The 24,208-nt window shown below is 47.9% G+C and overlaps 1 pseudogene across 1 annotated transcript; it reads right to left on the bottom strand.

Moving 5' to 3' along the window:
* Positions 1 to 3,356: 3,356 nt before the first annotated feature.
* LOC308235268 (HAUS augmin-like complex subunit 2) lies at positions 3,357 to 18,273 on the bottom strand (annotated as a pseudogene). The gene is made up of 5 exons: positions 18,185 to 18,273; positions 6,412 to 6,591; positions 5,979 to 6,178; positions 5,532 to 5,748; positions 3,357 to 3,383 (listed from the first exon to the last, which is right to left on the bottom strand). The product of its transcript is annotated as an HAUS augmin-like complex subunit 2 (transcript).
* Positions 18,274 to 24,208: the final 5,935 nt, after the last annotated feature.

Here is a 24,208-nt window from a genome sequence, read left to right as displayed (position 1 = left end):
GGATCTGGATGGTTTTACAAGTGTTCATTGAACTATTCCTGTAACTTTTCTTTTCAATATATTTTTATTGATTTCAGAGAGGAAGGGAGAGGGAGGCAGAGATAGAAACATCAGTGATAAGAGAGAATCATTGATCAGCTGCCTCCCGCACACCCCCTACAGGGAATCAAGCCCACAACACAGGTATGTGCCCTTGACCGGAATCGAACCCGGGGCTCTGCAGTCCACAGACCAACACTCTATCCACTGAGCCAGAACAGCTAGGGCTTCCTGGAACTTTTCAAAATAAAAAGTTAGCCTGGTCGGCATGGCTCAGAGGTCGAATGTCGACATATGAACCAGGTCAGGGCACATGCCTGTGTTGTGCGCTCGGTTCCTAGTGGGGGGCGTGCGGGAGGCAGCCCATCCGTGATTCCCATCATTGATGTTTCTTTTCTCTCTCTCTCTCCCTTCCTCTCTGTAAAATATCAATAAAATATATTTTTAAAAAAATTAAAAAATAATGATGATAATAAAAATTAAGTGCTTAACACTTTATTATTAAAATAGTAATATTATAATCGCTATGTATGGTGCCAGGTGGGATTTTTCAGGGGGGTTACTTCATAAATTATATAAATGGCTAACCACTAGGCCAGTGGTCGGCAAACTCATTCGCCCACAGAGCCAAATATCAACAGGACAACGATTGAAATTTCTTTGGAGAGCCAAATTTTTTAAACTTAAACTTCTTCTAACGCCACTTCTTCAAAATAGACTCGCCCAGGCCGTGGTATTTTGTGGAAGAGCCACACTCGAGGGGCCAAAGAGCCGCACGTGGCTCGCGAGCCGCGGTTTGCCGACCACTGCACCAGGCTGTACACCTTATACTAACATACTGAATGACAACTGTCATTGGAAAATTAAAATTAAATTTTAAGAAGTGGGCTGGGAAGGGAGAAAAAACAAGCAATAGAACTGAGGAAAGTTACTTACTCTGGGGAAAATAAACCAAACAAAGGTTTGGCACCTAAAACGTTTTCATAAGCCCAACTGCCTAACAACCACATTTTTTTAAATTGGCAAAGTATAAGCGATCTTTCCGGGGTGATGATAATTCTGAGGTTTGGGCTGCATTTGTCCAAACTCATCGAGTGGTACCATGAAGATCTGTACCCCAATTGTGCCTCGAAATTTTTTAAATAACAATAGTATTGCCCTAACCGGTGTGGCTCAGTGGATAGAGCGTCGGCCTGCGGACTGAAGGGTCCCGGGTTCTATTCCGGTCAAGGGCATGTACCTTGGTTGCGGGAACATCCCCAGTGGGAGGTGTGCAGGAGGCAGCTGATCCATGTTTCTCTCTCATCGATGTTTCTAACTCTCTATCCCTCTCTTTTCCTCTCTGTAAAAATCAAATAATAAAATATATTTTTTAAAAAAAGAAAAAACAAAACAAAACAAAAAAACAATAGTATTGCCCTGGCTGGTTTGGCTCAGTGGATAGAGCGTTGGCCTGCGGACTGGGGTGGGGGTGGGGGTGGGGGGTCCCAGGTTCAATTCCGGTCAAGGGCACATGTCTGGGTTGTGGGCTCATCCCCAGTGGGGGGGCGTGCAGGAGGCAGCTGATGGATGATTCTCTCTTCCTCTCTGAAATCAATAACAAGTATTCTTTTTTTAAAAATATTTTATTGATTTTTTACAGAGGGGAAAGGAGAGAGAGAGAGTTAGAAACATCGATGAGAGAGAAACATCAACCAGCTGCCTCCTGCACACCCACCACTGGGGATGTGCCCGCAACCAAGGTACATGCCCTTGACCGGAATCGAACCCAGGACCCCTCAGTCCGCAGGCCGACGCTCTATCCACTGAGCCAAACCCGTTAGGGCCAATAAAAAGTATTCTAAAAAAAAAAATAGTATTGAACTCTAATCAACCAATGACTACATAAATAAGCGAAACAACAGATCAATGTTTCTCTCTCCCCGCCCCCCCCCCCCCGTCTCTCTCTCTAAAATAGTAGTAATAGTAACAAGTCTCTTTAAAAATTTTTTTTAAAAATAGTATTGAACTCTAACTGGATGTTAAGCACAATGAGGTATTTAAGGGGGAAGCTTGATGGTACCTGCCACTTCATTTAAGTATGTCCCCCAAAAAAGATTTAATGGATGACAGGGAGAAATACAGCGTGTCCCCCCTCCCCCCGCCAAAAAAAATGTATATACACTTGAACAGCTGATTCTATTACAATTTTTTTATTTTATTACAATTTTAAAATGAAACGGGCCCTAGCTGGTGTGGCTCAGTGGATAGAGCACCGCCCTGCGGACTGAAGGGTCCCGGGTTCGAATCCGGTCAAGGGCACAGGCCAGGGTTGCTGGCTGGATCCCCAGTAGGGGGCGTGCAGGAGGCAGCTGATCCGTGATTCTCTCTCATCCTGGATGTTTGTATTCTCTTTCCCGTCTCCTTTCCTCTCTGAAATCAATACAGATATATTTTTTAAAAAAATAAGAATAAATAAAATAGGGGGGAGGTCCATGGGGGGAAAAAAATAGACATATGTACTACTATTTGTAATACTTCAAACAATTAAAAAAAAATAAAGTAGAACTTCATAAAAAAAAAAGAATAAATAAAATAGAAAACGCATTTTCATCAACGCTGCCTTGATGATTATTCAAAGTGTGTATACATTTTTTGGGGGGGCAGGGGGACATCCCATATATGAGATCAAGCAAGTACAGGAGACACTCACGGGTCGGTATAAGGGGGCGCCAGGGTTTCCCCTTTTCCATTGGCGGGAAAACTCACCATGAACTCCTCGGGGGAGAGGAGCCGGGGAAATGAACCCCGAAAACCAAGGAAGAGAAAACGCCAAAAAACGGCCATAAAACAGATGGAAAACCACGGCCTTTATGGGGAACCGCACCGAGGCCGCACGCGGGGGTTCTTAAGGGGGACGGGGGGGGGGGGGGGGGCGGGGAGCAGGTGAACGGACGGGACCCCGGCGCCGCTGCCCTTCAGGCGGGAGAGGGGGTCACCCCGCGGCCCGGCCCGGGCACCAGGCGGCCGGGCGCCAAACGGTCCCTGAGGCGGGACCGACTGACCCCCCCCCCGCGGAACGGCTGAGCTCCCCCAGGGACAGGAAGGCCGGGGGGTGAGGGGGGGTCCTCACACCCAAATAAACATCCTCTCCCGCCCCGGGGGCGTCCTCACAGGCGAGGGCAGGCGGGCCCAGCCGACCCCGCCCAGCGAGCCGACCGCGCCCACTGCCTCCCTGATACCCGCCCGCCACGCGCCGCTCACGACCCAGCGGGACCCGGCGGATACTCCCCGCGGAGGGAAACGGAGACCCCGAAATACGAGGGGGAGCGGCGGACTCACCGCAGGCGAGCAGGCGGCGGCGGCTGCAACGGCAGCGGCAGTGGCGGCGGGGACGGCGGCCGCCATGTTGGGGCGAGTGCGCGTGCGCTTGCGTGCGCTTGCGTGCGCGCGCCGGGACCCGGATGTGCGCGTGCCCGGAGGCCCCACCGCGCGCATTGTGGTGTGAGGGGGGCCCGCTGTGGGGTGATGTTTGGAGTTTTTCTCAGGTGACTGTTTTTGTGACCCATTCCGAGGTGGCAGCTGCAGCCCGTGGGAGAGAGGCGCTGCCTGGCTTACACCGGCGCAGAAGGACTCGCGCGCACCCCCTTTCCCCGCCCATCGCCTCTGCCTGGTCCGCAGCGCCTCTAGCGGCCGCCAGGCGAAATGACAGCGGGCCCTAGAAGTCAGGGTCCTTAAGGCACTCGGGGAGGACCCCGGAGACAACAGGCTTTTTTTGTTTTTCAAATAGTGTTCTTTCTTTTCTTTCTTTCTCTCTCTCTCCCTTTCTTTCCTTTATTTATTTCTTTTTTTAATATTTTTATTGATATTTTACAGAGAGGAAGGGAGAGGGATAGAGAGTTAGAAACATCGATGAGAGAGAAACATCCATCAGCTGCCTCCTGCACACCTCCCACTGGGGATGTGCCCGCAACCAAGGTACATGCCCTTGACCGGACTCGAACCCGGGACCTTTCAGTCTGCAGGCCGACGCTCTATCCACTGAGCCAAACCGGTTTCGGCCATTTTTTAAAATTTATTTCTTATTTTATTAGATTTTTAAAAATTTTTTAAATATATTTTATTGATTTTTTACAGAGAGGAAGGGAGAGGGAGAGAGAGTTAGAAACATCTATGAGAGAAACATCAATCAGCTGCCTCCTGCACACCTCCCTACTGGGGATGTGCCCGCAACCAAGGTACATGCCCTTGACCGGAATCGAACCTGGGACCTTTCAGTCCGCAGGCTGACACTCTATCCACTGAACCAAACCGGTCAGGGCTTATTTTATGTTTTTAAATTATATTTTTATTGATTTCAGAGAGGAAGGGAGAGGGAGAGAGAGATAGAAACATCAATGATGAGAGGGAATCATTGATTGGCTGCCTCCTGCACGCCCCCTACTGGGGATGGAGCCTGCAACCCAGGCATGTGCCCTTGACCGGAATCGAACCTGGGACCCTTCATTCCACAGGCCGATGCTCTATCCACTGAGCCAAACGAGCTAGGGCTCCTTTATTTTTTTTGGACTTCACCCAAGGTTATATTTTTTTTCCCCATTGATTTTTAGGAGCTGGAGAGACAGAGCGAGAGAAACTATGGATGTGAGAGAAACACATTCATTGGTTGTCTCCTCGGGCGCCCATCAGGGCTGGGGAATGTGTCCTTGATGGGAATCGAACCTGGGACCCTTCAATACGAGGGCCGGCGCTCCAACCACTGAGCAAAACCGGCTAGGGCTCAGGGCCATCAGGCTTTTATATGACCCCACAGGTGAAAGGAAAAGTCGTCAGAGGGACTCAAACTCAAGCAGCAGGTGAATAAGAGCCTGAGACCCATCATGCTTTATTTTTAATTTTTTAAAATACATTTTTATTGATTTCAGAGAGAAAGGGAGAGGAAGAGAGAGATGGAAACATCAGCGATGAGAATCATTGATCGGTTGCCTCCTGTACGCCCCCACTAGGGATCCAGCCCACAACCGCAACCAGGGAATCAAACCGTGACCTCCTGGTTCATAGGAGGATGCTTAACCACTGAGCTACACCTGGTTGGGCTATTTTTATTGTTTTTTAAAATTTTTAATGTATTTCTTTATTGATTTCAGAGAGGAAGGGAGAGGGAGAGAGAAGAGGGAGAGAGATAGAAACATCAATGATGAGAGAGAATCATTGATGTTTCTATCTCTCTAACCCTGTCTTTTCCTCTCTGAAATCAATAAAAGTGTATTTAAAAAAAAAAAGAAAAGTGGAATTTAAATATATGCAAGAAAAGGACAGTTTAGTTTGGTCTTCATGGACTTGGAACCTTAGTACTTCAATTAGGGCTCTTTCAGTACTGCTAGCAACAACGCCGATAACCACCCCTGTTACCATTGAAGAGAAATGGACTTCATGTGGCTACCCATCAGCAAAAACAAGCAGTTGAATGATTTGGCCGTTAATAATTTGGACACGAACTTCATTTTATTCACCTTTTGGACATGGACTTTAGAAGTGGAAAGTAAAGGAGGCGATATAACATCCTGTGTGTGAAGATAATTTTCTCCAGCGAATATTCTGGGGATTCAGAGGAAACTTCCTTTTGTTGTTCTTGCCACTTGAATGTATTCTCTGCCTCATATTCTTCTGTCTCATTCACCAAAATATCCATCTTGGCTAAAGCGTTGCTCATTGACTTTATATTTGCATCTAAATGAGGAATATTTCTCCCAGCCGGTTTGGCTCAGCGGATAGAGCATCGGCCTGTGGGCTGAATGGTCCCAGGTTCGATTCCGGCCCAGTTTGCTGGCTTGATCCCCAGTAGGGGGCATGCAGGAGGCAGCCGATCAATGATTCTCTGTCATCATTGATGTTTCTATCTCTCTCTCCCTCTCCCTTCCTCTCTGAAAGCAATAAAAAATATATTTTAAAAAAATAAAATAAATGAGGAATATTTCTAATTGTGTCAAGATGGGTTTCTAATCTCTCATGGAAAAGTTACTACCAACTTCCAGCAAATGTACCAGGTCCCTGTGATAAATAGCTTCAATGGGCAGGTTTTCCTGACTTCGTCTTTGCCTGAGGGACCCCTTCTCCTTCAGCACTGCTTCCAAACGATGATTCATGCTTTGCAAAGTACAATGCATTTTTTTAAAATATATATTTTATTGATTTTTTACAGAGAGGAAGGAAGAGGGATAGAGAGTTAGAAACATCGATGAGAGAGAAACATCAATCAGCTGCCTCTTGCACACCTCCCACTGGGGATGTGCCCGCAACCAAGGTACATGGCCTTGACCTGAATCGAACCTGGGACCCTTCAGTCCACAGGCCGACGCTCTATCCACTGAGCCAAACCGGTTTTGGCAGTACAATGCTTTTGAGCCAAAAAGGAAGGATGAAGAAACATCCGCGGTATCTTTTTCTAGTCTTAGAAGTTCAATTTCGGTGTTTGTTTGTTTTTTCTGGTTAATTTCAGCTTGAATATTTGTGATCTGATGTAGCCTGGAGAAGTTCACAAAGCAAGAATGGTTGGTGCCTCCCAAGGGTTCGCTGCAGCCATAACTCCAGATTCACACTTTGGAGCGATACACCAAGGACCAGCCATGGCCTATAGGGGGCGGTAGAGGACTATTTATCTCATGGCTGAAATTTACTTCTTGCCACCCTAGGTATTTTTACCAGAATATTTTAATAATTTTTAAATTTTTTTTCAATGACAGTTGGCATACAATATTCGTTTCAGGTGAACAACATAGTGATTGCACGTTTATACAACTTATTAAGTGATCACCCTAAGTTTAGAGTATTTTTTTAATAAAAGGAAGAATCAATGGATTGGTTGTCTAAAAACGAATGAGAAAATTTCCTCAGCCAAAGATATGTGAACCTTAAAAAATATTGCATTTACAGGGTTTATTTTTCCTCAGCATTCTATGAAGAACATTTTCAGCCCTAACCGGTTTGGCTCAGTGGATAGAGAGTCGGCCTGCGGACTGAAAGGTCCCAGGTTTGATTTCGGTCAAGGGCATGTACCTTGGTTGCGGGCACATCTCCAGTAGGAGGTGTGCAGGAGGCAGCTGATTGATGTTTCTAACTATCCCTCTCTCTGTAAAAAAAAAAAATCAATAAAATATATATTTTTTAAAAAGAACATTTTCGCCCTAGCCAGCTTGGCTCAGTGGATAGAGCGTCAGCCTGAGGACTTAAGGGTCGGTCCCAGGTTCGAATCAGGCCAAGGGCACATGCCTGGGTTGCAGGCTCAATCCCCAATAGGGGGTGTGCAGGAGGCGGCCAATCAATGATTCTCTCTCATCATTGATGTTTCTATCTCTCTCTCCCTCTCCCTTCCTCTCTGAAATCAATAAAGAAATATTTTTTTTTAAAAAAAAGAACATTTTCAAGTGTTCAGAAACCTCTTCACAATTGTGTACCCAGTCCCTAGGTAAGTCACTTAACATTTGACAATATGTGCTTTGTCACTGTCCACATATCCATTATTGGGTATATTTTGGGATTGAGTGGCTATGGTTTAATTTTTATTTTTTAAATATATTTTTATTGATTTCAGAGAGGAAGGGAGAGGGACAGAGAGATAGAAACATCAATGATGAGAGAGAACCCTTGATGGACTGCCTCCTGCATGCCCCACACTGGGGATCTAGCCCGAAACGCAGGCATATGCCCTTGACCGGAATCGAACCCACGACCCTTCAGTCCACAGGCCGACGCTCTATCCACTGAGCCAAGCCAGCTAGGGCATAGTGGCTATGGTTTTAGACCAGCCATGGGCAAACTACGGCCCGCGGGCCGGGTCCGGCTGTTCTATCCGGTTCTCTTGCTCTCCCCTCTGCTCCTTTACTTTGAATTTATATTAGTTCACACAAACACTCCATCCATGCTTTTGTTCCGGCCCTCCAGTCCAGTTTAAGATCCCATTGTGGCCCTTGAGTCAAAAAGTTTGCCCACCCCTGTTTTAGACACAGCTTCTGCCTCAGATTTGCACAGATGCTTTCTAACTCCAAAACTTAGAACAAAAGACTTCAACTCTCTAAAACGCACCTTCATTATTTGTACATCAGGACAATTAGAGGGCTGTGAGAGGGCTGGATTTGCTAATACAGTAAAGTTTTCTTCTAAGACTGGGTTTGTTTCTGTGCATCTAGATTAACACACCACTGCATGCCTCTTTTCAGGCACCCCCTAGTATCGGAATTGCTCTGGGCACACTAACCTTCAATGCATATCCGCTACCATTCCTAAGGGACTTTTAGGAAGACCTGTTGGAAGTAAACTTCCTAAGTGCTAGAGAGCATCGTATGAACACTTTTTAAAAAATATATTTTATTGATTTTTTACAGAGAGGAAGGGAGAGGGACAGAGAGCCAGAAACATCGATGAGAGAGAAACATGGATCAGCTGCCTCCTGCACACCTCCCACTGGGGATGTGCCCGCAACCAAGGTACATGCCCTTGACCGGAATTGAACTTTCAATCCGCAGGCCGATGCTCTATCCACTGAGCCAAACCGGCTGGGGCTGAACATTTAAAAAAAAAAATTTTTTTATTGATTTCAGAAAGGAAGGGAGAGGGAGGGAAAGATAAAACATCAATGATGAGAGAGAATCATTGATCGGCTGCCTTCTGCACACCCCCTACTGGGGATCGAGCCCACAACCCTGGCAGGTGCCCTTCAGTCCGCAGGCCTATGCTGCATAGTATGAACATTTTATTTATTTTATTTTGTTGTACCATTTATTTATGCACTAGTGGCCCGGTGCACGAAATTCGTGCATATTAAAAGGAGGACCCAGAGTCTAGTCCCCGCCCACCCACATGCACCTCAAAATCGTGTGAGACCCAGACCTGGCTGCCCCCCCATTGGGCTAGATCCAGACCCAGCCAGTCCCACCCTTGTCAAGCCCTGCTGGGCAAGGGGGCGCAGCCTCAGGTCCCCAGTCAAGCTCCGCTGGGCGGGGGGTGCGGCCTGAGTTCCCCCGACCCAGCACTGGGGGGTGCACCTTGAGGTCCCCCATCAAGCCCCCCTGGGTGGGTAGCACGGCCTGAGGTTCCCTGTCAAGCCCTGCCAGGTAGGGGGGCGCAGCCTCAGGTCCCCTGGCCCAGTGCCAGGATGGGGGGCGTGGCCTGAAGTCCTCTGTCAAGCCCCACCTGGTGGGGGGCACGGCCTGAGGTCCCCTAGCCTGGCACTGGGGTGGGGGAGGGATCAGCCTGAGATCCCCTAGCCCAGCACCAGGACGGGAAGTGCACCATGAGGTCCCCCATCAAGCTCCGCCAGGCAGGGGGCGTGGCCTGGGGTCCCCCGCCTGGCTCCGGGGCAGGGGGCGAGGCCTGAGGTCCCCTGTCAAGCCCCACGGGCCGGGAGGGCGTAGCCTCAGGTCCCTGCTGATTGCTCCTTAAGACTCCTTAAGGGAACTTGGCCTCAGCTGTGGGTGCAGCCATCTTTGTGACGGAGTGATGGTCAATGAGCATATTCCCTCTTTATGAGCTAGGATTCCTTGGTGGATTCTGGTACGTGCCCTGACTGGGGATCGAACCCACGGCCTTGCGTGTATCAGAACAATGCTCTGACCAACTGAGCTACCTGGCCAGGGCTGCGTGTGAACATTTTGAATAGGTTAGTTATACACTCGGAAACAGACATATTCACACTTCTGCCACCCACACTCACCAGCAGGGACAAACATTCTTTGAGTTTTTCGTGGCCTTGCTGGCTTCGTGGTGAAAGGCGACTGGGAAATGAGTGTGATCTTGGCTCCAGAAGGTACCCACAGCTGACAGCAAGGTACCTCTTTGAAGGAGAATCTGGACAACAACCAGATCTGAATCCTCTCCATCGCCCCCTGCCCCTGCCCCAGCTCCATCAGGGTCTGGCCCCTTAGTGTGTATGGCTTCTGATCTTCTTCTTTTTTTTTTTTTTTTTTTTAAATATATTTTATTGATATTTTACAGAGAGGAAGGGAGGGGGATAGAGAGTCAGAAACATCGATGAGAGAGAAACATCGATCAGCTGCCTCCTGCACACCTCCCACCGGGGATGTGCCCGCAACCAAGGCACGTGCCCCTGACCGGAATCGAACCTGGGACCCTTCAGTCCGCAGGTCGACGCTCTATCCACTGAGCCAAACCAGTCAGGGCTATATATATTTTTTATTGATTTCAGAGATGAAGGGAGAGGGAGAGAGAGATAGAAACATCTATCTATCTATCTATCTATCTATATATATATATATATAAATGCCCAGTGACGGGAACAGTGGAATGACCAGAATGACTGGTGGCTATGACACGCACTGTGGCAGTCAACCAGCCTGATCTGGGCCCCGATTGCACCCCCCCCGGCCCCCGCCAAGCCGGCCCAGTCCCCGATTGGCCCCCAACACCCCATTTGGGGGTGGGCTGGCCAGCAAACCGCCCATGGCCCCTCCCCCCTGCTGGCCTGACCGAATGGGCCCCCATCAGGGCAGGCTGGCCGGACCCCACCCGTGCACGAATTTGTGCACCAGGCCTCTAGTCAATGATGAGAAAGAATCATTGATCGACTGCCTCCTGCACGCCCCCCACTGGGGATCAAGCCTGCAACCCTGGCTTGTGCCCTTGACCGGAATCAAACCCAGGACCCTTCCATCCCCAGGCCGATGCTCTATCCACGGAGCCACACCAACTAGGGCTCTAAATCAATTTTTTTTTTAAACACTCATGTTTTAGAGTTCCACTCACATTGCTCGGTTCATGACTCTGAATTACTCCAACGTATGATTCCGTCATCAAAATGCCTTCTCAGCCCTGGCTGGCAGCGCAGTTGCTTAGAGCCGTGGTTGGCAAACTGCAGCTCGCGAGCCACATGCGGCTCTTTGGCCCCTTGAGTGTGGCTTGGCGTTAGAACCACTTCTTCAAAATAGACTCGCCCAGGCCGAAAACCGACTTCTGCGCATGGGCCACGAAGTTTTAATCACACTGTCCGTGAGCGCCCGATCGTGCTATTTTGTGGAAGAGCCACACTCAAGGAGCCAAAGAGCCGCATGTGGCTCGCGAGCCGCGGTTTGCTGACCACTGGCTTAGAGCATCCTCTCCCTACACCAAGGTTGTGGGTCCGTACCCAGTCAGGGCACACCTGAGAACCAACCCATGAATGCATGAATGAGTGGAACAGCACATCAATGTTTCTTTCTCTTAAAAAAAAATTGTTTTCTTGTTCTGACTCGTTTGCATTCCTCTTCCACTTTGAAGGACCCTTGTGCTTATGTTGATCCCTCCCCCAGATAATCCAGGACAACTTCTCCATCTCAAGAGGCTTACCTTAATCACTTCTGCAAAGTCCCTTCCCTCCCCCCCCCCCCCCGCCCCCGTGAAGTCACATATTCTCAAGCTCTGGGGATTAGCACATGGACATCTTTGGGAAACTATTGCCAAGTCCACTACACAATCCATGAAAGCCTTACTTTTAAAAATATATGTATATTTTATTGATTTTCATAGAGAGGAAGAGAGAGGGATAGAGAGCTAGAAACCTCGTTGAGAGAGAAACATCAATCAGCCGCCTCCTCCTGCACACCCCCTACTGGGGATGTGCCCACAACCAAGGTACATGCCCTTGACCGGAATGGAACCTGGGACCCTTCAGTCCGCAGGCCGACGCTCTATCCACTGAGCCAAACTGGTTAGGGCTGGTTTACATTTTTTTTGAAATATTTTTTTATTGGTTTAAGAGAGGGAGAGATAGAAACATCATTGATAAGAGAGAATCATTGAGGGCTGCCTCCTGCATGCCCCCCCCCCCCACTGGAGAGCAAGCCAGTAACCCAGGCATGTGCCCTGACTAGGAATCGAACCGTGACCTCCTGGTTCATAGGTCGAAGGGTTGTTGGTTCAATTCTGGGTAAGCTCGAGCTTACTTTGTAAGCTCGATCCCTGACAAAGTTGGGGGCGTACATGGGAAGCAACCAATCAACGTATCTCTCTTGCATTGATGTTTTGCTTCTCTCTCTCTCTCTCTCTCTCTCTCTCTCACCCCTCCCTTGTCTTTACTCTCTAAAATTCAATGGAAGAAACATCCTCGGGTGAGGATTAACAACAACGACAACAAAAGCAGACTTAACCAAAAAGCCTTACATTTCCCTTAGAACCATATGCTGTCCTGTAAACAGATTCACAGCGATGAACTATATCCTTCCACCTTTGGCCAAGGCCAGGACAGCAGCAGCAGCAGAACCAGGAGAGATGGTGGAATATATGGCCCTTGAGGAAATAGTGATTCAGGACAGAGGCAGCAAGAATAATGATTTTGGGGGGAAAGTTAACTAGAACTCAATCCTCCTTCCACGGTACAATGACATCAGTAAAGTCACAGTAGAGACAGATCATAAAAATGTAATGGGCGTAGAGATGTCTGGACAGAGCTCAACCCTTTTAACTATGAGCAAAATCACTCAGCAGACAAATCTCTTAAAAAATGCTTTTTATTGATTTTAGAGAGAAAGGGATAGGGAGATAGAAACGCAGAGAGAAACACATGGATTGGTTGCCTCCCACACTGCTCCCCACCCCCCACTGGAGGTCAAGCCCGCAACCCTGGCATGTGCTCTGACCGGGAATCGCACTGGTGCATGGGACAATGCTCAACCCACTGAACCACACCAGCTGGTCCAGGAGACAAATCTTACCAATGTGTTGAATATGGGGTAGCCTTCGAGAAAGTTCACCTTTCGGTATGCTTCAGAACTCACATAGGTAAAAAACCCTACCAACGTAAAGGCACAAATGACCCCTTTCTCAGTAGGAGAGCATTTACACTTATGAGAAATTATATTTGCGGTGAATTCAGGAAGTTATTTCCCAGCGGAGACTGCTTCACACCTAAGGACCTATCAAGGAGAGAAACCCTACAACGTGAGCTTTCAGGGAGAGGTCTCAGCCTTTTCGCCTTTCTTACTCCACATCACAGAACTTGCGCTGGAGAGAATCATGGGTGTGGTCCTCGTGGGAAAGGCATCGAACACAGCTCAGCACTTGTGATGCGACGTCAGAGAACTCCTACTGGGAGGAGCCCTATATGCGGAGTTGGTGTGGAAGAACTTCAGGGGGTGTCCTCGCTTTTTTCAACACAAGGACTCATACTAGAGAACAGGACGCATAGGGTCAACGTGGCAGGTTTTCAAGGAGGATTTTCACCTTATTTGACACCAGGAAGCTCATATAGATTAGAGAAACTCACATATATATATATATATATATATATATATATATATATATATATATATGTATGCTTAAGCTATATATATATATATGCTTAAGTGACCATTACGACCTGAATGACCGGTCGACCAGTCGCTATGATGTGCAATGACCACCAAGGGGCAGACGCTCAATGCAGGAGCTGCCCCATGGTGGTCTGTACGCTCCCACAGCCAACCTCCCACGGCCCCTTTCCCCAGCCTACAAAACTCCCGCGGCCCTTCCCCTTGCCTGGCCGGCCCCCCGACTAGCTGACCAACCTCCCGTGGTCTCTCTACTCTGCTGGCCAGTCCCCCCAATTGGCTCTGATTGGGGTGCTGGCCAGTTAACCTCCTGAGGTCCCTCCCCGCAGCTGGCCAGTCCCCCAAATAGCCTCGATTGCCAGCCAGGCTGAGGGACCCCACCTGTGCACTAATTTGTGCACCGGGCCTCTAGTTGGATATAATATGACAAAGCTGTAGTAAGACTTTGCACTGTGGCTCCCTGCAATCACGGATGAGCAGATATGAACAGTTATGCTCTACATATGCCCTTGATTCGCAACAGAAACACAATTCAAGGGGACTCAGAGTCTAGGCCTGAACAACAATGTCTCATAGAAATGACTGCCCTAGCCCTAACTGGTTTGGTTCAGTGGATAGAGCGTCATCCTGCAGACTCAAGGGTCCGGGTTCGATTCCAGTCAAGGGCATGTACCTTGTTTGCGGGCACATCCCCAGGAGGTGTGCAGGAGGCAGCTGATCTATGTTTCTCTCTCATCGATGTTTCCACGTTTCTATCCCTCTCCCTTCCTCTCTGTAAAAAAACAATAAAATATATTTTTTTAAAAAGACAACAGCATCTATATTTTATTTATTGATTTTTTTATAGCAGACATGGAAAGTTATTGAAAAATAAGTACAGACTCCCACATGGGGAGGGGGAAAGAGACCCCTTTATTGATTTTTTTTTAAGAGAAAGAAACATCAATTTGTTTATGCATCCATTGGTTGTTTCATAAGTGCCCTGACTGGGGATTGAACCCGCAACCTTGTTGTATTTGGACAACGCTCTATCCAACTGAGCCACCTGGCCAGGGCAGCATCTATCTTCTTACATCACATATGAGTCGGAGAACCACCAAATTTAAAGTGTCACGCACAGAGCATTCATCTTTGAGTATCACAGAGATCTCTCTTTATAATAGAGCTAGAGGCCCGGTGCATGAATTCGTGCATGGGTGGGGTCCCTCAGCCTGGTTGGCCATAGGGGCTGATTGGGCGGGGGGTGGGGAGGGGGGACCCGCAGGCCACAGGGAGGTTGGCTGTGGAAGCAGACTGACCACCAGGGGGCAACTCCTGCATTGAGGGCCTGCCCTCTGGTGGTAAGTGCACATCATAGCGACCGGTTGACCGGTCCTTTGGTCGTTGGTTCGCTTAGGCATATATATATATATATCCCTAACCGGTTTGGCTTAGTGGATAGAGCGTCGGCCTGCGGGCTCAGGGGTCCCAGGTTCGATTCCGGTCAAGGGCATGTACCTTGGTTGCGGGCACATCCCCAGTAGGGAGTGTGCAGGAGGCAGCTGATCGATGTTTCTCTCTCATCGATGTTTCTAACTCTCTATCCCTCTCCCTTCCTCTCTGTAAAAAATCAATAAAAAAAATATTATATATATATATATGTGTGTGTATAGATAGATAGATATATAGATAGATAGATAGATACATAGATAGATAGATAGATAGATAGATAGATATTCACAGAAGCAAACTGGGAAACAGACCATCCATGTTTTCCCTGCATAATCCAAATGCTGTCCCTTCAAACAAATCACGGAGCTTTACAGAAACTCACCAACGTTTCACAGGTGGCGTTCTGCTATTAACTTTAAAACAAGCATCACAGAAAACGGTGTGCATTCTCACTCTTCCAGGGGCATCGCCGGTGTCCGCTCAGGACTGAAATGACACACCACAGCCTGGTGAGGTATCCATACTCTAAGGATGATGCAAACCTCACAAGCTTTGACCAAAATCCCCTAAAAGGCTGGGTTTGGGAAGCAACCTCACCCACAGCTGCCCCAGTGGGTATCTGAAGTGTTCTGGGGAAAGGGAGAAGGGGAGTTCTTACAGGATAGAAAAGACCTTATAGATGTAATTAAGGATCTTGAGATAGGGAAATTATCCTGGATTACTTGTGAGCCCAATGTCACCACAATTGCCCTTGCTTATTTTTTGTTTGTTTGTTTTTTTATTTTTTTTCCAGAGAGAGAGAGAGAGAAACATCAATTGGTTGTTCTCCTTATTTTTTAAAAAATATATTTTTATTGATTTCAGAAAGGGAGAGAGAGAAACATCAATGATGAGAGAGAATCATTGATCAGCTGCCTCCTGCACGCGCCCCACTGAGGATGGAGCCTGCAACCCGGGCATGTGCTCTTGACTGGGCTCGAACCCAGGACCCTTTAGTCCACAGGCCAATGCTCTATCCATTGAGCCAAACCACCTAGGGCTTGTTGTTCTACTTACGTCTGCATTCATTGGTTGATTCTTGCATGTGCCCTGACTGGGGATCGAACCCACAACTTGAGTGTATGTTCAACAGAGCTGCCCAGCCAGGGCACAATGGTTCTTGTTTTAGAAGAGGCAGGAGAGCCCCAGCCAGTTTGGCTCAGTGGACAGAGCGTCGGCCTGCAGGGTCCCCACATCGATTCTGGACAAGGGCACATGCCTGGATGGCGGGCTCGATCCCCAGTGCGGGGAGTGCAGGAGGCAGCCGATCAATGCTTCTCTCTCATCATTGATGTTTCTCTCTCCCTCTCCCTTCCTCTCTGAAATAAATAAATAAATAAATTTTATATATATATATATATATATATATATATATATATATATATATATATATATATATATATATATATATTTAAAGAGGCAAGAGCGTCAGAGTCAAAGAAGACAATGTGATGCCTTGATCAGGTGGCTCAGCTGGTTGGAGTGCTGTCCCACACACCAAAAATGTGTGGTGGGTTCAATTCCTGGCAGAGGCACATACCTAGATTGTGGGTTTCAATCCCTGTTTGGGGTGCATACGGGAAGCAGCCAATTGATTTTTCTCTTACATTGATGTTTCTCTCTCTCTCTCTCTCTCTCAAGTCACTAAACATATCCTTGGGTGAGGACTTAATAATTTTTTTAAAATATATTTTTATTGATTTCTTACAGAGAGGAAGGAAGAGGGATAGAGAGTTAGAAACATCGATGAGAGAGAAACATCAATCAGCTGCCTCCTGCACACCTCCTACTGGGGATGTGCCCGCAACCAAGTTACGTGCCCTTGACCGGAATCGAACCTGGGACCTTTCAGTCCGCAGACCGACGCTCTATCCACTGAGCCAAACCGGTTTTGGCAGGACTTAATAATTTTAAAAGAAGGCAATGTGATGACAGACTGCGAGTGAGAGAGCCACTTGAAGATACTACACTGCTGCCTTTGGTGATGGAGCAAGAGGCCAAGGAATGCAGTGTAGGTGGTCTCTAGAATCTGGAAAAGGCAAGGAAACAAATTTTCCCCTACAGACTCTAGAAGGGATACAGCCCTGCCAATATTTTTATTATTATTATTATTGATTTCAGAGAGGAAGGGAGAGGGAGAGAGAGAAACATCAATGATGAGAGTCACTGATTGGCTGTCTTCTGCACGCCCCCTACTGGGGATTGAGCCTGCAACCCAGCATGTGCCCTTGGCCAGAATCAAACCCGGGAGCCTTCAGTCCGCAGGCCGATGCTCTATCCACTGAGCCAAACCTGCTAGGGCTGGCAAGACCCATTTTGGATGTCTAACCTTGAGAGCTGTGAGATGATAAATTTGTGCTCGGTTAAAGCCATACAGTTTGTGGTAATCCCATATAATAAAAGCCTAATATGCTAAGTGTCCGGTCAACAGGTCGGCTGTTCAACCAATCAAAGCGTAATATGCTAATGATATGCTAAGGCTGCTCAACTGCTCGCTATGATGTGTAATGACCACCAGGGGGCAGACAGTCGACTGGTCGACTAGTATCTATGACATGCACTGACTACCAGGGGGCAGAGGCTCCAACCCAGGGGTGGGCAAACTTTTTGACTCAAGGGCCACAATGGATTCTTAAACTGGACCGGAGGGCCGGAACAAAAGCATGGATGGAGTGTTTGTGTGAACTAATATAAATTCAAAGTAAAGGAGCGGAGGGGAGAGCAAGAGAACCGGATAGAACAGCCGGATCTGGCCCGCGGGCCGTAGTTTGTCCACGGCTGCTCCAACCGGTAGGTGAGCTTGCCCCTGGGGTCTACCGATTGGAACTGAGCAAGACGGGCCGGACACGCCTGAAGCCCTCTTGTGGTCCCTCCCCAGCTGGCCATCTCCCACGTCTCTCCCCGGCCCGGATCGTGCACTGGTGGGGTCCCTCAATGTGGCCTGTGCCCTCTTGCAATCCGGGACCCCTTAGGGGATGTCAGAGAGCCAGTTTCAGCCCGATCCCCACAGACCAGGCCGAGGGACCCCACTGGTGTATGAAATTGTGCACTGGGCCTCTAGTTTGGTATAATGGCAAAGGAAACAAATACACTCCCTGATGCTCATCACTTAAGCCAAATATTGCATGGCTCTATGCGATAGTTGGAACGGTGACAACGACCGGGAGACCAGGAGGACACAAGCCTTAGGAACAACCAAGGCGATAGCGAGGAGGACTGAGCCAAAAGACGGGGGGCGCCTGGCGAAGGGCGCGTCCATCCCCGGAACCACCCCTGGAAGCCTTGGCTCTGGACGTCACGCAATGTCAGATAACGAATGGTGGCGGATTCTGTTACCTGTGGCCAAAACACGTCGTCTACAACCCCTTCTTGCTCCCGACCGGCTTCCGAACCTTGCTCACCTGACCCAGAGACACTCCTCTCGGGAGGAGGTCATCCCACAGAGTCGAGATCCCCTGTAGTCAGCAGGAAGGGCCATCTCTTCAGCCATGCGGCTGCAGAGGCGGCCAGGAGACACTCCGGAGGCCCAAGGGTATGATGTAAAAACCCACAGTACGCCCTAGTCGGCTTAGCTCATGGATAGAGCGTTGGCTTGTGGACTGAAGGGTCCCAGGTTCGATTCCGGTCAAGGGCACATGCCCGGGTTGTGGGCTTGATCCCCAGTAGACGGTGTGCAGGAGGCAGCCAATCCATGATTCTCTCTCATCATTGATGTTTCTATATCTCTCTCCCTCTTCCTTCCTCTCTGAAATCAATAAAAATGTATCTTTTTTAAAAAAGCACAGTGGGCCCTAGCTCAGTGCTCGGCAAACTGCGGCTCGAGAGCCACATGCGGCTCACGAGCCGTGGTTTGCCGCTCTGTTGGCTAATGAGTTTGCCGACCACTGGACTAGACTAAATGTTACCGTGTAGTTGGAAGCTGTAAGGATTAGGCAATTGTGGCATATTGTGTGCAAAGAGGTAAAGGGTAGTATATGACAGTGGTCGGCAAACTCATTAGTCAAGAGGGGCAAACCGCGGCTCACGAGCTGCATGTGGCTCACGAGCCGCAGTTTGCCGACCACTGCCCTAGCTGGTTTGGCTCAGTGGATAGAGCACTGGCCTGCGGAGTGAAGGGTCAGAGGTTCGATTCTGATCGGGGACACATGCCTGGGTTGTGGGCTCAATCCCCAGGAGGGGGCGTGCAGGAGGCAGCCGATCAGTGACTCTCATCATTAATGTTTCTCTCTTTCCCTCTCCCTTCCTCTCTGAAATCAATCTATAATAACAAAAGGGTAGTATGCTACTTAGACCGGACGTCCTTCCGGGCGTCCTTCCGGAAGTCCTTCTGGACAAAGCAGGGGCCGGAGTGAAGCCCGGGTCCTGGGTGCCTGCCAGTGGCCAGAGGGAAGCAGCCTGGGTCCCGAGTGCCAGAGGAAAGCTGGTGCTGGCGGACGGGGGAAGGAAGGCCTACTCTTGCACGAATTTTCGTGCATTGGGCCGCTAGTAAAAAAATAAAACAAAAAAAACATAGTGGGACCAAGAGGATGTGGTGGCTTCATCCCTCAATCACTATTCCTCCGTCCCTGGTGACAGTAAGAGTCCTCTCTGGGTGAGAAAAAATAAAAAGGTGCTTGAAAAGAATCACACCCCTCAGTTCAAAACAGTGGTGCCAACCTGCTAAGTGCAAGATGAATGCCTCAGCCACCTCCAAAAAACCATCCTGTGATTGTGACTTTATTGCTATATTCGATGGCTTTGTTTATTGCTGAAAAGACAAGGAGCATGCTTTGAACCACTAGTTCCTGGGGACGTTTCTCAAGATGAGTTTGAATCCAACTTGTCGGCTCTTGTGAAGAGTGGCAATCGTCTCCTCCCCTCACATTCGAGGAAGCAAGCAAAGAGCAAAGTCCGAGGTCCAGGCTCCCAAAGGGCCGGATGGAATCCCGTTTGCTCTTGCACTGAGCGTAACGATAATTTGGGGTTCACCACCGGCCTTCCCATCCTGGCGCGTGGTAAGCATTGTTTTTCGTTTAGGCAGGCTCAACTTGTCATTCTTTCCAGAAACTTATCTTCCTGAAGGCCCCCTGAATTTCCCATAATCCCAGGCATTCTCTGTTTCTATGAGTCTACTGGAAAACGAATCTCCTTTTCAACATACCTGTGAAGGTTATAGAGATGTTGTGTGTACGCGAGCGTGTTGATTTCTGTATCTTTGCTATCCTGCCTGGTTTATTGGCATCTCGTGGATTTATAAAATGTTCCGATTGGGTTTAAGTGTGTTTGTGTTATCTGTACATTTTATCTTTCAGATAGTTACAGCAAGCATTTAGGTCTGTTTTATATCTGATTTGTGGTAACAAGAAGTCCAGCAATGTTTAAATTCAGATGGCTGAGGGCAGATCTTTCTTTTTTTTTTAAAAAAAAAAATATATTTTATTGATTTTTTACAGAGAGGAAGGGAGAGGGATAGAGAGTCAGAAACATCGATGAGAGAGAAACATCGATCAGCTGCCTCCTGCACACCCCCCACGGGGGATGTGCCCGCAACCAAGGTACGTGCCCTTGACCGGAATCGAACCTGGGACCCTTCAGTCCGCAGGCCGACGCTCTATCCACTGAGCCACACCGGTTTCGGCGGCAGATCCTTCTTTCATTTTGTGAGTCTATTCATGGATGTTGAGCAGACGTGTGAACAAACAAGAGAGACTCGAGAAGAAAGATGGAAAAGAAGAAACAAACAAACAAAACCGAGAAGAAAAAAAAAGGTGGGAGTAGAGTTTCCTCAGAGGAAACGGTTGACACCCTAAGGCTGAGAGAAATGTTGAAATGGCTCGCACCCAGGACCAGCAGTGAGCGCGTGGCCGGCTTGTCCTCTGTCTACACCGCCCGCCGTGGCCGAAGCATGAAACACTCCCGCACACTGAGGATCACAAGAGGGAAAGGAGGCGTCTGGTCCTGGGTGACATGGGTGGGCAGCTTAACCAGTACCAGGAGCCACCGACTGAGACTTGCAGTTCTGCTGCGGGAACACAGTCTGTTGGATTGTTTGGATTTTCAGTTATTTGCAACCACACACACACACACTGTGGGATACAGGATACAGAGGCAAGCGCTGGCTTACTCCAAACCGGACTGACTGGTTTTGTCCAGCGTTCTGTGGACTTGCCACTTTCCTCTTGGAGACGTGCCATTTGTGGTCTGCCTCTGCTCAGAGCTCAGATTCCTCACCTTCCCCCAGGTGCTATGTCAGGTCCCGATGACCGTAAAGTTGACCTTATCTTTGATGGTGTGGAGAACAGGTGAAGAGGAAATGTGGAGCCGGGATAAATAGACTCCAGAGCGTATTTTCTGGGAAATAGTTATGGTACAGGTGAAATGCCAAATAATTAATTCCTGCTTCTTCAACCTTTAGTTCTCAAGCTCTGAGGAGCCCCGAGAAGTGTCCTAGAGGTTCATGGTTTAAAGACAGAAAGGTGTATCTTTCTTCTCTTTTTTTAAATGAATTTTAAACATGTATTCCTCTGCACATGAAAAAATTTGAGATGCTCTGTGCAATGAAACAAGAGATAATGGTGGAGTGGTGATCAAATCACAAGTTCATGATTCGGTCACATGACTGGTTTATGACCTCAACTGAATGCCACCCACTACCATACTGATTTGGACAGTATATAGTTTTATATCTGTTATTCTTAGTCATATGTTATTTAAATTAAACAAACAGTGGACTATTGATTAAAGAAAGCATATGAAGAATGTTAATATATTTTGACAATTCAGTATTTTAATAAACATGTGAGTCTGACTACAGGGAGCATATTAAAAAAGTACAACTTAAACTTTGCAATTGAAAGAAACAACTATTATTGATAATCCATCCATTTTCATACATGATCCACAATGCCTTGCTCCAATTCTAAATTCCAAATACATTTCTAATGAAAAGTTTCTTCCTGTATTATGTATCAGCAAAATTTACCTGAACAAACTAACTTTGTCTTTCTCTAACCTAGTGTGACTCTTCACATATTTTGCTACAGATATATTCAAGTGTTTGATGGCCAGAGGTGGCCCAGATCTCTTGGTATGTAAATATTGAGTAATGTATGTACCTTACTATCCTGCTGAAATCCAAACACTTGTGAATTCCAAAACACTACTGGCCCTTAAGGTTTTCAACAAGGGATTGGGTCCCTGTGTGCAAAACATTTTTGACATCTTACATGCATAACAGTTAATATTTGTTCAGAAATGCTTTTTTTTTTAACATAATCAAATTATGGTAACTTAAATAGCATGCTTAATTCGCTAAGCAGGAAAAAAGAACAAAATTAGTCATTAAAAGTTGTATTAAAGTGGCTTTCATAAGTCAACCTTCAATAATATATCAATTTGTAATCACCTTTTATTCTAAAATCATGCTTTTATTCTATATTATATAAAAAGAAATAAGTAAAAGCACCTCCAAGGGGGTTTGCTTCCTTAAGATGGTAAAAGCTTCCATCAGATTTGATGGTGAACCACTGGAAGCATCACAGACACATCCACAACAAAACGATAAAACAACAGGACTGATTAACATGGCTCTGTCACGCTACCTAGGGCCATTTTAAGTCCAACTATGGAAACTGAAGAAACTAAATGAGCCTGGAATGGGGATGGTGTTTCATCTATAATGGCCAAAAGACTCCAAAGAAATGCTGTTAGGATCAAAGACACCTGGATGGTCTCTGAGTAAATATTTACCTGCAAAAATCGACAGACTTCCTGGATAACACAGCCTGCAAGTGGACGCCCTGCACAGTGGCCATAAAACTTAATAAATTCTGCAACACGTTCAGCGGGCAGTAAACAAGAGGACCCAAAGGGAGGCACAGGGAGGCTGAGACCTGCAAGGAGACCAGGTCCTGGGCCTGAGGAGCACGGGAGAGCCCAGGGCACCAAGAGAGAGAACATCAGAGCCTGCGTCCTGGGACCTGAGGAAGAGGAGAGAATACCGGATGCTGGAGTCTAAGGAAGGCAAGAGAATACTTCACCAGGGCTCAAGGAAGAACACAGGTCATGTCCCGGCAGTGACAGACTTGTTCCATTTCCTAGACATGGACACCTGGGCTCCTAGAACCGTGGCCGGCAAACCGCGGCTCGCGAGCCACGTGCGGCTCTTTGGCCCCTTTGAGGGTGGCTCTTCCACAAAATACCACGGCCTGGGCGAGTCTATTTTGAAGAAGCGGCGTTAGAAGAAGTTTAAGTTTAAAAAAGTGTGGCTCTCCAAAGAAATGTCCATCGTTGTCCTGTGGATATTTGGCTCTGTGGACGAACGAGTTTGCCGACCACCGTCCTAGAACAAGGATTCTTTGCTCACGCAAACTTCAGGCAGGTCCTTCTGCACCCTTTCTCCACCAAGGCTCATCTCCGGAAACGTCTTAGCAAGAATCGTGGTAATTCAGTTGGTCAGGAATTCCCTAACCTTGCTATCTAATAAAACTCCTCCTCCTCCTCATTATAAGTCCCCCCAGTTGACATCCGGTTACCCTGGCTTGCCCCTAGCAAGAATCCTTTCAGGTGGCTTCAACCAGAACCCCCCTCAAGCTCCCCCAAAACGACTTGATAGCTCCTCTTTGTAACTTTCTATCCACCAACAACCTCCACCCCCCAACCCCATCCCATCCCAATCCAACTTGCTCCTTGTCAATAACCCCCCACTTGTTCTGGTTGTATTCAGAATTAAGCCAGGTTCAATAAGGGAGTCTCTGTTCCCCTGTTATAATTTATTATTATTATTATTATTGAATAAAATCTACTTTCAGCCCGGCCAGTGTGGCTCCGTGGTTGAGCATCAACCTGTGAACCAGGAGGTCAGGATGCAGCAAGCCGGGGTTGCGGGCTCCATCCTCAGTAGAGGGTGTGAAGGAGGCAGCCCATCAGTGATTCCCTCTCATCATTGATGTTTCTCTCTCTCTCTCCCTCTCCCTTCCTCTCTGAAATCAACAAAAATATATATTTTTAAAAAAATTTATTTTCACCGCTTTAACGTCTATCCAGCTCTGGTTTATCTTTGACAAGACCCACCCTCCCCAACCCCGGCATCTGGGTCACGATGAACCAAAACCTTCTCACCGCCCCTCGCTTGGTTTCCGGGGTGGAAAAGTCCCCATAAGCCCTTGGGCTGCTCTTAGTCACGCCTCCAGCACTCCAAGTCCCGCCCCTTCCGTCTCCATTTGCTTTCGACGCACATTTAGCCCCGCCCCCGCATGCGTACCTCTGTCGCTCCCTCCACCAGGAGACAGAGGACGTTAACCCCGCCCCAAGCTTCCGGCTTGCCCCTCCTCCAATCCTAGGAACTTGGAGGACATTAGCCCCGCCCCCTACAGGCTGCCCTTCCTGTTCCCGCCCCTCTTCCTCCACATTGAGCATTAGCCACGGCTCATTTCCGGCCCAAAGCG

The sequence above is a fragment of the Plecotus auritus genome, assembly GCF_963455305.1.
Source record: "Plecotus auritus genome assembly, chromosome: 10".
Classification (NCBI taxonomy): Eukaryota; Metazoa; Chordata; class Mammalia; order Chiroptera; family Vespertilionidae; genus Plecotus; species Plecotus auritus.
The sequence above is the reverse complement of the archived record's forward strand: the minus strand, read 5'-3'. Positions and strand labels throughout refer to the sequence as shown.